Source organism: Gossypium hirsutum, chromosome A06 (assembly GCF_007990345.1).
Source record: "Gossypium hirsutum isolate 1008001.06 chromosome A06, Gossypium_hirsutum_v2.1, whole genome shotgun sequence".
Lineage (NCBI taxonomy): Eukaryota > Viridiplantae > Streptophyta > Magnoliopsida > Malvales > Malvaceae > Gossypium > Gossypium hirsutum.
In genome coordinates, this window is record NC_053429.1 from 15,485,186 (window position 1) to 15,492,889 (window position 7,704).

Sequence of the window (7,704 nt, forward strand, 5' to 3'; positions counted from 1 at the left end):
GGGATTTTTCGGATAATGAAATGATTACCCCCCCACACTTAAGATGTACATTGCCCTCAATGTACAAAGATAGATATATATAAAAAAATATAAGATCATAAGATAGTGATAGAATTGAAACTTCCTGAATGTTTTAATGAATGAATTCCCTAGTTTGGAGTTATGGAGGTGGAGGAAGATACTCCGGTGGTGGTGGAGGTTGGGTACCACAAGTGCTGCGCCAAAAGATATTATATCTCATTATTGAGCAGGGCATGGCAATCGTGGAGAACCTTTTCCAATGGATTTTGAAGTTCCTAAGTGATTGTGAGCGTTGGAGCTCTTTATAACTGTGATAAAAACATGAACTGTTTAAGGGATATTAGGAAGAATAATTACTCATAAAAAAATAGCCGAGATTAAAAGTAATTAATAAAACCTAATATATAAGATAATAACAAAAAGGAAATAATATTAAATGTTAAAAGTGAAATTAATAAAAACTTAAAAAAATAAAAAGAAAAGTAGAAAGAAAAATAAAAATAAAGATAAAATTAAATTAAGCATCATCATCGCCGGATGGTTCACGAGGTGGTGGTGGCGATGAGATGTGGAAGTGCTGACAGATCTACTCAGATGAGTTGGGAGCAGCGCACGGGCGTGGCAGGGAGGGCGTGTGGACTTGCAGCGGCTAGGGGTAGGGGTTTTTTGGGTGAAGAAGACAATGAATAGTACAGCCTATTTATAGATTTTGGGGTACACGGCCAGGTAACACGCTCGTGTTCCCCAATTTCAGCCCGTGTAATTCGTGAATTTTGAGTTTGGGCACATCTGACATTTAGTACACGCCCGTGTTCCTTGGGCGTGTGGGTGCACACGGTCGTGTCGCGCGGTCGTGTCTGGCGTTGTTCGCTTCTCCCACGCCCGTGTATGTAGACCCACGCCCGTGTTGTTTTGGAAGGTTTGACCACGGCTATGTCGCATAGCTGTGGCGTTTTATCGTAGCATGTGTTTGGGAAAATCGTTGCCCTATTTTCACATGGCCCTAAGCACGCCCCTGCTCTTAGCTGTGTCTCTGTGGAAAACCTGTATTCAAGAGCTCTGTTAGTAAGTTAGGTGTTGAAGACTAAATTTTAAGGAAGTTAATACAGTTAGTGCTCGGGTTGCCTCCCAAGAAGTGCTTATTTATAGTCTAAGCTTGACTTACCTCTCCATTGAATGATCATGGTGGTTTGAGGAGTTTATACTCCTCATTCCTGCTATCATTCTCATCAAAATAAGGTTTTAGACGAGTGTTGTTTACCTTAAAAGTGCCGAACTTGGGATGACTCACCTCGACTGTATCGAATGGGAAAATGCTAAGTACCGTAAGAGGGATTTCTTCATTCGGTATGGCAGTGACAATGTGGGGATCTGTGGCATCCAATAAGACTCTATCTCCAACCTTAAGTTGATTTGGAAAGGTACTGAGCTCGTCCTAGCGTAATTTTAGTTTATCGTGTGTTCTCGGTTTATGCATCCGCCATTCATCTAGCTCCTCGATTTGTAACCTTCGATCTTCATGAACAGGTCCTTTACTATTCCTTGAGAATGACTCATGTGCTTCCTTCAGACTCATTTCCTGCAAAGTAGGTTGTACCATATTGTCAGTTTTAGTAGAATGGGTTAAATGATCACCTTCAATTTCCGATGTGTTGCCAGAATTGAGAGCTTGAAGAGTGATTGTTTCGTCTCCCACACGGAGTGTGAGTTAACCTGTGCCAACATCGATAATCGTTTTAGCAGTTGCTAAAAAGGGCCTTCCTAAGATCAAAGGAGTGTTGTTGTCTTCCTCTATGTTTAAAACAATGAAGTCAAGGGGAAATATAAATTTATTGATTTTAATTAGCACATCTTCAATAATACCCCTAGGAAATCTTATAGTTTTTTCTGCTAATTGAATGCTCATCCTATTCTATTTGGGTTTCCCAAAACCTAATTGTTTGAACATTTTGTAGGGCATGACGTTAATACTAGCCCCTGGATCTTTTAGTTTGTTGGGTAGTTTATTTTGGAGAATAGCTGAGCAAACTGCGTTTAGCTCCACATACGACGCCTCGTCCAACTTCCGTTTATTTGCTAAAAGCTCCTTTAAAAATTACATTGCGTTTGGCATCTGCGATAGAGCTTCAATAAACGGTAAGTTAATATGTAATTTTTTCAAGGGTTTAAGGAATTTACCAAATTGTTCATCTGAGCGGTCTTTCCTTGTCGCGTTGGGGTATGGCACACGAGGTTTATATTCGACATTCATTAGTTTTTTTTATTATGACCTACCTCACCTTGACCTCTTCTTACCACAGTTTCTTGTCTCGGTTCTGGCTCAGGCTCAACGGCTCCTTTTTCATCTTGAATATTAATTGCGTTGAGCTGTTCCCTTGGGTTGGGTTTAGTATTACTTGGCAAGCTACCTTGTGATTGTTCGGAGATTAGTTTGGACAGTTGGCCTATCTGAGTTTCGAGCCCTTGAATCAATGCTTGTTGATTCTTAAGTACTATCTTGGTATTCTAAAAACGAGTTTCTAACACTGATATAAACTTTGAGAGCATCTCTTCAAGGTTCAACTTCTTTTCCTATTGGTAGGGTGGTTGTTGGTAGCCTGGAGGTGGTATCTGATTTCCTTGACCGTCCCACGAGAAATTTGGGTGGTTCCTCCAACCTGCATTGTAAGTATTACTTATGGATTTTTTTGAGATCGAGGATTATTACCCATGTAATTTAACAGCTCGTTATCCATGTTGTGGCCATAAGGTTGGTATTCCGAATGGCTTGTTCCACCTCCACTTGCTTCACACTGTATTACTAGGTGAACCTGTGAAGAACTAAGAAAACCATCAATCTTTTTATTTAGAAGTTTTGCCTAGTTTGATAGTATAGTAACCGAATCGACGTTATAAACGCCTGCTGTTTTAGTTGGCTTAGTTCTCATAACTTGCCACTGATAGTTATTCAGTGACATCTCCTCTAAAAACTCATAAGCATCTTCAGGTGTTTTGTTATTGATGGTTCTGCCAGCAGCTGCGCCAACCATTTGTCGAGTTAAAGGATTCAGGCCATTATGGAATGTTTGAACTTGAAGCCAAAGTGGTAACCCATGTTGAGGGCAGCTCCTCAAAAGGTCCTTGTATCTCTCCCATGCATCATAGAGTGTTTCTAAGTCCATCTGCACAAACGAAGAGATATCATTACCTAATTTGGCCGTTTTAGCCAGCGGAAAATATTTTAATAGAAATTTTTCAGTCATTTGCTCCCAAGTAGTAATTGACCCTCGTGATAACGAGTTCAACCACTGTTTAGCTTTGTTCCTCAATGAAAAAAGGAATAACCGAAGACGAATGACATCATCAGAAACACCATTAATTTTAAATGTATCACATAATTCCAAAAATTTTGCTAAATGAGCATTGGGATCCTCATCCTGCAAACCATCAAACTGAACAAATTGCTGTATCATTTGAATAGTGTTAGGTTTTAGTTCAAAAGTATTTGCAGCTACAGTAGGTCTAACTATGCTTGATTCAGTTCCTGTTAAAGAAGGTTTAGCATAATCATACATAGTGCGTGGAGCAGAATTTTGATTAACCGCAATTACAGGAGGTAGCTGATTGTCTTGGTTTTCAGCCATCTCTTCGGTAGGGGGTTAAGTATCGTCCTCTTGCTTGTTCTCTGTGTATCTTAAGCTTCGCCTTATTTCTCTTTGGTTTCTATGAACTGTACGATCGATTTCTTCGTCAAAGAGTAGTGGTCCTGAGGGGTTTCTTCTAGTCATAAATTATAAAAACCTGCCAAGAGAAAGAAAAAGTAAAGTAATAAATAATAAAAAACTCAATTAAATTAAATTGCAAGAAAAATAAATGGCTAAAGTAATAAAAATTTAGCGTTCTTAATATCTTAGTTCCCCGGCAACGGCGCCAAAAACTTGATCGCGTGATTTCGTGATAGGTTTTAAATATTTATAATTAATCGTTCTTGAAACTAACTATTAGCGCGATGTAGGAAAGTGTACCTATCGAACAGTAGTATAGTTTTAGCAAAACCGGATTGTCAAACCCAAAGGAACTAAAAGTACTAGCAATGACTGTCTTTTTATTATCTAGCCTAAGAATAAGGTGGTTTTGTTTTAACTAACTAATTAACTAATCTAAGAATTTTCAGAAAGTACAATTGGGGGATTACTTTTGGAAAACGATTGAATTAAGACAATACCTAAGGAAAAATCCACCTAGACTTTACTTGTTATTCTAGCTCCGAATCAGATGATTTATTCATTTAACTTGTTCCGTAGAGATCCCTAGGTTATGTTATTATCCCTATTCAAGACTAATAACTTCTAATCCCTAGATTGAATAATTGAGACTTTTCTCTAATTAACACCCTAGGGTTGCATTAACTCGATCTATGGATCCCCTTATTACGTTTCACCCTAATCCGGCAAAATCTTGTCACCCTATGTCTAGGCGCGCAAACAAGTCCGCTTAATTATGACAAATGTACTCTTAGACAGGGTCTATTCCTCCTCTGAATAAGAGCTTATCTTGAATCAGTATCCTGGGATATCAAAACAAGAATTAAGAACACATAATTAAGAATAAGTTAAATATTTATCATACAATTCAGAAAATAATAACAAGATTCGTCTTAGGTTTCATTTCCCTTAGGTATTTAGGGGATTTAGTTCATAACTAAAAAGGAAAACATCTTAGAGGAATAACGAATACAAAACATAAAGAAAACCCAAAACTCCTAAAGGGAAGTTGAGGGGAGATCTTCAATCTTGATGATGAAACCGGCTTCTGAGATGGATCAATCGGCTTCCTTCGAGTAATTCCTTCCTTCCTCTCCGTGCCTCTCCCTCCTTTCCTCCTCTAGGGTGTATTTATAGGCTTTAGAATGCCTAGAAGCCCTCAAAATAGGCCTTTTTCAAATTGGACTCAACTTTGGGCTCGGTAGGGACACCCCCGTGTGACACGCCCGTGTACGAGTACTTCAGGCCATGGTCGAGGCTGTTAGATTGGAACGGGCGTGTGTGATACTCGTGTGAGGAAGTCTAGGCCGTGTTATTTTCCCTTATCGGCCCATTTTCTCCGTTTTTGGCTCGTTTCTCGTTCTTTTCGTCCTCCTATGCTCACCTAAGTATAAAACATGAAATTAAAGGATTAGGAGCATCAAATTCACCAAATCTAGGGCGAAATCATTCATAAATGTGTTAAGCGAGGGATAAAAATATGTATAAATTACGGTTTATCATGTGTCTAGGCCATGTCAAAACTGTAGGGTATACTGACTTTAAATCGTAGGGTACCCCAGGGAACACACAGCCGTGTAACATAACCATGTGTCGCACACGACTGAGACACATGCCCGTGTCTCTGCCCGTGTGGACAAAAATAGCCTATTTGCAAAGCCAAATTTGCCACCCATTAAGGGTCCTCCTTACAAACAACAAATAGGAAACAATTGTATCACAAATTATACCAATTTCATGCTAACATCCAAACCAAAACATAGCAAATCATATGATTCATAATCTCAATTTACTTCATACATTCACATGCCAAAATCTTACCAAATTGACCAATTCTATTAACCATTCATGAACACATTATATTGACCATATTTCATCTCATAGCTTATACTTAAAACTCATTCATAATCACAACCAAATTCAAGCTATATCACATGGCTAATATTCACAACTCAAAAATATAATGAAATACTTCAAGCCTATACATGCCATACTTAAATTTACATTTTCAAAAGGTACCAAAATAGAGTTCGATAGTGTGGTGATAATTCTCAATGATCCTCGAGCTCTCGGTAGCTTCGATAATCTATAAAACAGTTGAAAACACACACAAAGTAAGCTTTCAAAAGCTTAGTAAGCCATATACAAATAAACTCATCAACACATTTCTAAACCATTTCATTCATGTAGTTCATGGCAAAATATAACCACATATCTATAATTCTTATATAGCTCAATTGTTCATAATTCAACTACATATGCATATCTCCTTCTCAAATAACTCATACATATTTCATATGTCTACATATATACATATGCTTACCTTTCATTCCCAATCTTAATATACATTTCAAACGTACCTGAATCGGATACAAGTTCACATAATCATTCACTTTCTCGGAATTCCCGTTAAACCATTCCGAATCAAATAGGATACGCGGATAGCTCGGAAAGCTCATACAGTGCCAACTCCCAGACGTGGTCTTATATGTAATCAAATATCGATGGCACTGTCCCAGATAGGGTCTTACCTGAAATCAAATACGATGCCGATGTCCCAGAATTGGTATTGCACGTAAATCTCAAATCGATGCCAACGTCCCAGATGTGGTTTTACATGAAATCACATATCGAAAATCTTATGTCATGACATATGTATCCTAGCTATTCCTATGGTTTGTAAGGGACTTTTCGGATGTCGTCACATTATTGGAACTTTCTCGAATTTCATATATTCAGTTCTCATATCCATTCACCATAATTCAAATATTGTATAAGAAATAATAATTCAATTTAACACATTTATTTGTATATCGACTTACCTCGTACGGATTCGAATGGATGGAATCGACTACTCGACGACTTTCGACTTTCCTCGATCTAATTCCGTTTTCTTTGGTTCTTGATCTATATAAATTCAAATTGAACTCTTTTATTCAACAAATTATTCAATTCAATCCATATACACATATTTAGGGCATTTTACAAATTTGCCCACACATCTTAACACTTTAGTCCCTAATTCATAAACTTACAAAATACATAAAATTTATTTATACACATGTTAGGCCGAATATTCATGTAGTTCATATAAGCCCATATATTTCATTTATTTCATATTTTAGTCCCTCAAAATCTTATTTTCACAATTTAGCCCAAATTACTCAAATTCATTAAAAATCCCAATCAAAAACATATGTATCTATCATCAAGCTTCCATATTTCATCAACTAACATTACAAAACTCTCCAAATCTGCAATGGCATAACTCAAAATCATAATCAAATTTAGAAATTGAGGCATGGGCTTGAAAGATTACAAAGCAACGATCACAAAAACGTAGAAATTATCAAAAATCGAGCAAAATACATACCTAAATCAAAGAGGACCAAGGCCGAACCCTAAACAAGCTTTTATATTTTCTTTTCCTTTGATTTTCGGCAAGGATGAACACAAAAAATGACTAATATCATGCTTTTGTTTTATTTTAATTATCATATTAACCAAATACTAATTTTACCCTTTATTATAAAACCATTTAATCATTAAACATAAGGCCATTTATGTCAATTAATCTTTTCAATGGCATAATAGCAACATAAGGACCTTACAATTAAAAAGCCATAGCAAATAGGAACTTTTAACATATAACATGCATCTTTTACATTTTACGCGAATAGGTCCTTTTTATCAAATTAAACACACAAATGATCAAATTTTCATACGAAACTTTCACAGATATCAATTCACATATAATAAGCACGGAAAATATTACTAAAATATTTTTTAACTCAGATTTGTGGTCCCAAAACCACTATTCCAACTAGGGTCTAAATCGGGCCGTTACAACTCTTCCCCCTTAGGGATTTTCGTCCCCGAAAATCTTATCGTTGAACAAATTCGGATATTGCTGCCTCATAGCATCTTCGGGCTCCTACGT

The 7,704-nt window shown here is 37.0% G+C and overlaps 1 non-coding gene across 1 annotated transcript; it reads left to right on the forward strand.

Annotated features, from left to right (window-relative positions):
* Positions 1–3,108: 3,108 nt before the first annotated feature.
* Positions 3,109–3,215, forward strand: LOC121230984 (small nucleolar RNA R71). The gene has a single exon (XR_005929054.1). It is a non-coding gene; the product is annotated as a small nucleolar RNA R71 (small nucleolar RNA).
* Positions 3,216–7,704: the final 4,489 nt, after the last annotated feature.